The following is a 6000-nucleotide window of genomic DNA, read 5'->3' on the forward strand; positions in this document are numbered from 1 at the left end:
CACCCATCCACACACAAACCCACCCACATTGCAGTGAGGGTGCAGAATAAACGATTCCAGTGCTGATAGGCCTCCAGTGTCTTCCCACAATTCCCCTGGTGCGCCCAGAAGGAGAGTGCATGGAGTTCTCCCACAATCCCCTGGGAAGGAATTAGAGTGGTTCAGCGTACTGCAGCAGACAGAACCACGGGCTGTGCCTCCAGAAGCCAGAGCAACACGAACGGGAGTGCGCAGCACCAGTGGGGACACAATTTGGGAGGGAGTTGCCATCTGGCTGCTGCCAGCCAGGCTAGGCCAACTTGGGTGCCAGTCACCTGAGTTAGCTGCTTTGAAGACATAGAAGGGTGAAATACAGCTATAGCCGCAGGCTGTCTGTCAGCTTGACACGTGATCAATAGCACGTGCCCTTGCCTAGCACCATTTGATCATGCAGACAAAGGTTGTTGTGATGCCTCTTCTCCAGGGCTCTGGTGGGGGTTAGGACTGGCTGGAAAACAAGACTTCCATTGTGTGAGAAATAGAGGCACCAGGCAGAGCAGGGATTCAAACCTGGGCCTCCCACACCCCACGGGATCGCGCTACGCACAGAGCTGTGGCTAGTCTGGGCTGGGGGGAGGGGGAGAAATGGGTTCTCACCCCAACGCCAGCCTGGGCTTGAAGAACGTTCTTGAGGAAAGTTGTGGAAACGTGCGTGTTTGGCGTTTCTGCTTTGCCACACCAGCATTTTCCAATAGAAACACGTCGGCAAAGAATCCCTGACCAGCTCTAGTGGAGAGAGGAGTAGGGTGAGCAGGGGACAGGGATGCTGCGCGCAGTAGCCTTATCTGCCAACTTCCTGACTTGTGGGCTTTAAATCTCAGCCCAGGAGAGCCTGTTAGTGCATCTATGGTTGCAGTTGTGCCCCTGCTTTGACCCGGTGGTATTAATGTGTTAACTCCTTTCTCCTCACACACCCCCACACACACTTTGGACAAGATCTCGCTCTGAATATCCAAACCAAGCCGTCTGCAAGGCTAGTGCATCCAAACCCGGTGAGCCAGGGAGTTTGAACAGGGTCCAGTCAGAGAGCGGCTGCAATGCCTTGAGCTGTGCACGACAGAAAACAAGCGTTGCCTAAACAGTTCGGCTGCAGCCGTGTGCCTGGAACAGAAGGAGCGTGAGCTGGGGAAATAGGAAGCTTTAGGCTTCGCAGCAGAATCTGCTGGAATCCAACGGTGGCTCTATCACCGGACACGCTGCTCTTCAGAAAGGTGGGGAACTAAAGTCAGTGTAAACTAAGAGCTTGTCTGCACGAGTGGGGGTGCAAGGTCTAGGGTGCACTTGTGTGTTGTGCACTAACTGGCCCATAAGGACCTGCTGGCACGCACGGAGAGTTCCCTAGTGTGCGTCACTGCAGCACGCACAGGCCTGTTAGTGCACAACACACTGGAATGTGTCCCACTCCAGTGCAGACTAATGCACCATGCAGATGAGTTCTGAGCCTTAAGGCTCCTTGTACATCATTAGTCTGACAGTGCGAGTGCTGGTGCTAAGTTCAGGGGTACGAGGCCCTAAGGCAGTTTGCAGCATCCGGCTTGGAGATTTGTCCCAGAGCCACCATGCAAATAGCTGGAGATTTCTGCATGCTCCTCTTCCTACTTCTCAGCCACTAGTCAGGAGAACCGCAACTTGCCCTGCTACACTAGTGTTTGTGTCCATTCCGAGCTCGCTTCTCCAGGTTGGCACCCGGCAGCCGTGTCCACACTGGGCAGGGCCCTGTCACGCCTGCGGTGTCTAATCATACAGCGAGGAGCTGTGCCTCCCTGCCAGGCCTAAGGACAAGAGCCAATACCTTGCAAATGGAGCCCTTATTTCCACCACTTTCCAGGACATTTCCCAAGCTGGATGTGATTACCGTGCAGAACACACCTACGTCTACTTTGAAATAACCCTGTTTTTGTACCTTCCCCACCCAACTAGGAGGCGGAGGAGTTTGCAAAGAGTGAAAGCTTAACCTACATGGAAACGTCGGCAAAATCCAACCACCAAGTGACCGAGGTGTTTGTGGCCATAGGTCAGTTCCAAGTGAGAAGCCGCTGGACAGGTAACAGCACTGGAGAGGTCTGTGCCAGCTCTCTGCCTTGTGAGCGATAGCACTGCACCGCTTGTCTCCTCCCAGTTGCTCAGGGGCAATTAGGGTTGAGTCACTTGACCTGAAGAGGTCCAGGAACTGGAAAGTCTTTACTGTGACTGCAGCAGTGCCTTGCCTCTAGGCCTAGACAAGAGGTGATGGGTACACTCTGGCCTGTCAAGCCTCACAGCTGCCAAGAGCGAGCGAGACAGACCCAGAGCAGTGGCTTCCCCATTGCAAACACAGACAGGTTGCCCCCCTGCTGCCCCCCCCCAACTTCTGAGACAAGCAAACTTCTGGAGTAGTTCTGCCTTTGCCGCCGGGGTGAGGGTGGAACCTGCTGAGCGCTGAATGGGGAGGAGGTTCACCCCCCCTTTGGAACACCAGTCACTGGCCCTAGCAATGGGGAAGTGGGAATTTCTCCCCACTGCCCAGATTCCTCACTGTTACTCCCAGAGGATCTCTTCTCTCCGAGACCCATTCCCCTTGGCCCCAGTTATGATCCCCAGACAAACCAAGCCATGTTGCCTTCATCCCCCAGGCCAGAGATCAGAGGCCTCACCCAGGCTGCAAAACAAGATCCCTGCATCCTTCTTCCTTAGGGGGTAGAATAAAGCCCTCGAACCGGCTAGGACAGTGGCTCTCAACCTTTCCAGATTACTGTCCCCCTTTCAGGAGCCGGATTTGTCTTGCGTACCCCAAGTTTCACCTCGCTTAAAAACTACTTGCTTGCAAAATCAAATCTACAGCTGTGTCGCAGCACACGACTACTAAAAACTGCTTACTTTCTCTTTTACCATCATTAATTAGAATATAAATATTGTACTTACATTTCAGTGTATAGTGCACAGAGCAGCATAAACAAGTCATTGTCTGTATAAAATTTGAGTTTGTACTGACTTAGCTACTGCTCTTTAATGTGGCCTGTTGGAAACCTAGGCAAATATCTAGATGAGCTGATGTACCCCCTGGAAGAGCTCTGCATATCCCTGGTTGAGAACCACGGTGCTAGGCAACAGAGCCAGAGGCTCAGCTAGACTGAGTCAGCCTTGCTCCACTGGACTGGCCCAGAGAGTCTTTGAGGTTTCTTCTTTCTTCAGAGGACAGACACATCCAGCCCCCTCCCAAGAACCAGTTATGCCCAGAGACAATCCCGAGTGGTCAGTCCTCCCTTCACACGAACGCCGACAAGCCCCCAACGATGGGTTCATGGGAGGCTAACCAGAACCAGCAGTTTGCAGACACTTCTGGCAAGACGTTTCTTCCCCACATGCAGGCCTGGAACCCTGGGGCTCTGTCCCACCCATCCCACTTCACCTCCTGGGCCTCCGATATGTAGCTTACCCCACAGACGCTAGCCAGCTGACCCTGTATTGCCATATGGGGATTCAAACGTGGGGTATGCCTCCCCCTTGACCCTGCACTAGTGCACAAATGGCAAACCGCTGCCATTACCTTGGCAGTCCGTGAGACAGCACTAGAGTCTTCTCATGTTTGTTCCTATTAATGAAACCGCTTGGAGAAAGTTCTAGAATAATAGGACACAAAGGCAGCAACAGATTCCACCTACAGTATATCATGAACCAATAATAAGCATTTACTACCCCATAGATATTCTTGGTCCTTAAGAATGCTAGCAGTTTGAGAGTGACAATTCAGGAGACACCTAGCACCCATCTTATGCCAGTTTCAAGTTAGGGTCTCCTACTTCTACTTCCTTTTTAAAAGAATGTCACTAAAGCTTATAGAGATGTGATTTGCACATCATCATCACCATTCTATTTGATAATGGGATTTCCTGCAGACAACTTGGTGCAATACAACATTTGCTGTCCTGAGGTGTTTTTAGGGGGATGTCCATGATGCAGGAGCGGTGGAATCTGTAGATGTTCTAGGGTGGGGAATGAAGAGGTGTATGGGAGAGTCCTGAGGGAGGGACCATTTTCCAGAAAGAACAAAGGAGCATGAGGAAAATTGTGGATGGAAGTTTGTTAAATAGTAAGTGCAGGAGTCCTAGGCCAAGAAACATATGGGTCTCAAGGTAAAAAAATAGGAAGTTAATAAAGTTAAAACGTAAACTTAACTTAAATCAACATTATAAATAAGAACATACTGGGTCAGACCAAAGGTCCATCTAGTCCAGTATCCAGTCTTCTGACAGTGGCCACTGCCAGGTGTCCCAGAGGGAATGAACAGAACAGGTAATCGTCAAGTGATCCATCCCCTGTTGCTCATATTTAGATATTTTAAATCTTAATAAATTTAGAGGGACAGATCCCCAGGCCTAGCCAAATAGCACATGAGGGATGGAGAAAGTGGCTCCTAAGGTTCCTTTTCCTCTCTCTCTTGCTTGTTGTGGGTCAGTCCTTGGCATAAATTGAAAGAGCCCTGGGGCTGCTCTAAGTTTCACCACCAGGAACCATTCTGCTGGTTGGGGATTGGGCCACCCCCCAGCCCACTGCTGATGGGAGGGGGACACAGCAGGGGAACCCCTAGCTGCTCCATTAGCGGATGGAAAGTTGCCCTAACAAAGTCAAAGGAGAGTCCGAGTATGTAGCACAAAATGTTACAATAGCTCAGCAGAGAAGGACCGAGAATTTCTTATTCTGAGTTTCTTCACAGCTCCCGAGTTATTGAAATAGGAACAACAGAAGGAACCAGCCCCTCAGCCTCAGCCCTGGAGGAAGTCACGCGTGGACCTGCGAGAGCCAAGCAATCAGACTAAGAAGTGTTGCATGAACTAAAGGAAATGGCAGACTGACCTAAGGTTACCATCAAGTGTGGTTTTATGGCGGGGGGGAAGGGGGTAAGGGAGGCTGGCCCTATGTATTGTGTGCAGGCAGCATGGTTCTAGGGGGCAGCTGGTGAGTCAGACCGTGATTATTGCTCTTATTTTTCATTATTGTCAGTGTTCGATTGAAGAATTGTTCGAGAGGAGATATTGCCGAATGCAAGGAACCTGAAAAGCGCTGCAAGTCTCCTCTCGCTTGTGTTTGCTCAGTGTTATCATTATACAAGAATACAGTGCAAAGTAGCTTCACAAATAAAAACAGCAAAAAGGAGGAGTAGTCTCTCTCTCCTCCGCGCCCCCCTTCACCTTTGCAAATTCTATAAAACTTTTACAGAGGCTGTTAACATTAAGGTCACCCAATCATTAAATGCAAGACATGGAATAGCCAGAACATGCAGCTCAAGTTTAATATTGCCTTAAGTACTCATGATTTTGTCATGAGTCTTGTGATTTTTGGGGCATTTGTTAAAGCTTCAGCTGCTGGAGTCAAATGATCACTTGGGAATCTTTAAACAAACAACAAATCCAAAACTAACATTTTCTGGCCCTCCTGGTTGTGGAAAAAACTGAGAACATGAAACAAGCACACCCTGAAGGTCCAGCAACCAGATAGTAAATAAAGAGACTCTGAACATTGTTTAAAAGTCTCATGAATTTCTGGGAGGAGATGGGGTCTGATTTCTCATTTGAGTACCTGGGATTGGCAACACTTCAATAGTACAGATTTAAAGAAATAAACCAGGGCCTGATTCTCCTCAAACTTACACACTTGCAACACTAAAGTGAATGGCGTTAACTTACATTGGTGTAAATAAGAGAATCAGACCTTCTCACTTAGGCCACGTCCACACTAGAAACTCCAGCTGGCACAGTGGTGCTGCATCTACACAAAAAGGGTTTGCCAGGATGCTACCCAAGCCCAGCAAACTTTTTCTGTTGCAGACTAGGCAAAAAAATCAAATTTTGTCTTGCGCTTGTCAGGTAACCAGTTTACTAACATATCTAACCTTGTTAATTTCAGCACACTTAGTTGTGAACTGATCACCGATGCCTCAATGCTAAGGGCATGTCAAGATTCAAAGATCATCTACTTGTGAAT

At 49.3% G+C, this 6000-nt stretch overlaps 1 pseudogene; it reads left to right on the forward strand.

Annotated features, from left to right (window-relative positions):
* The window catches only part of LOC123378321, a 28275-nt pseudogene extending 23421 nt beyond the window's left edge, over nucleotides 1-4854 (forward strand).
* Nucleotides 4855-6000: the final 1146 nt, after the last annotated feature.

Source organism: Mauremys mutica, chromosome 10 (assembly GCF_020497125.1).
Source record: "Mauremys mutica isolate MM-2020 ecotype Southern chromosome 10, ASM2049712v1, whole genome shotgun sequence".
NCBI lineage: Eukaryota > Metazoa > Chordata > Testudines > Geoemydidae > Mauremys > Mauremys mutica.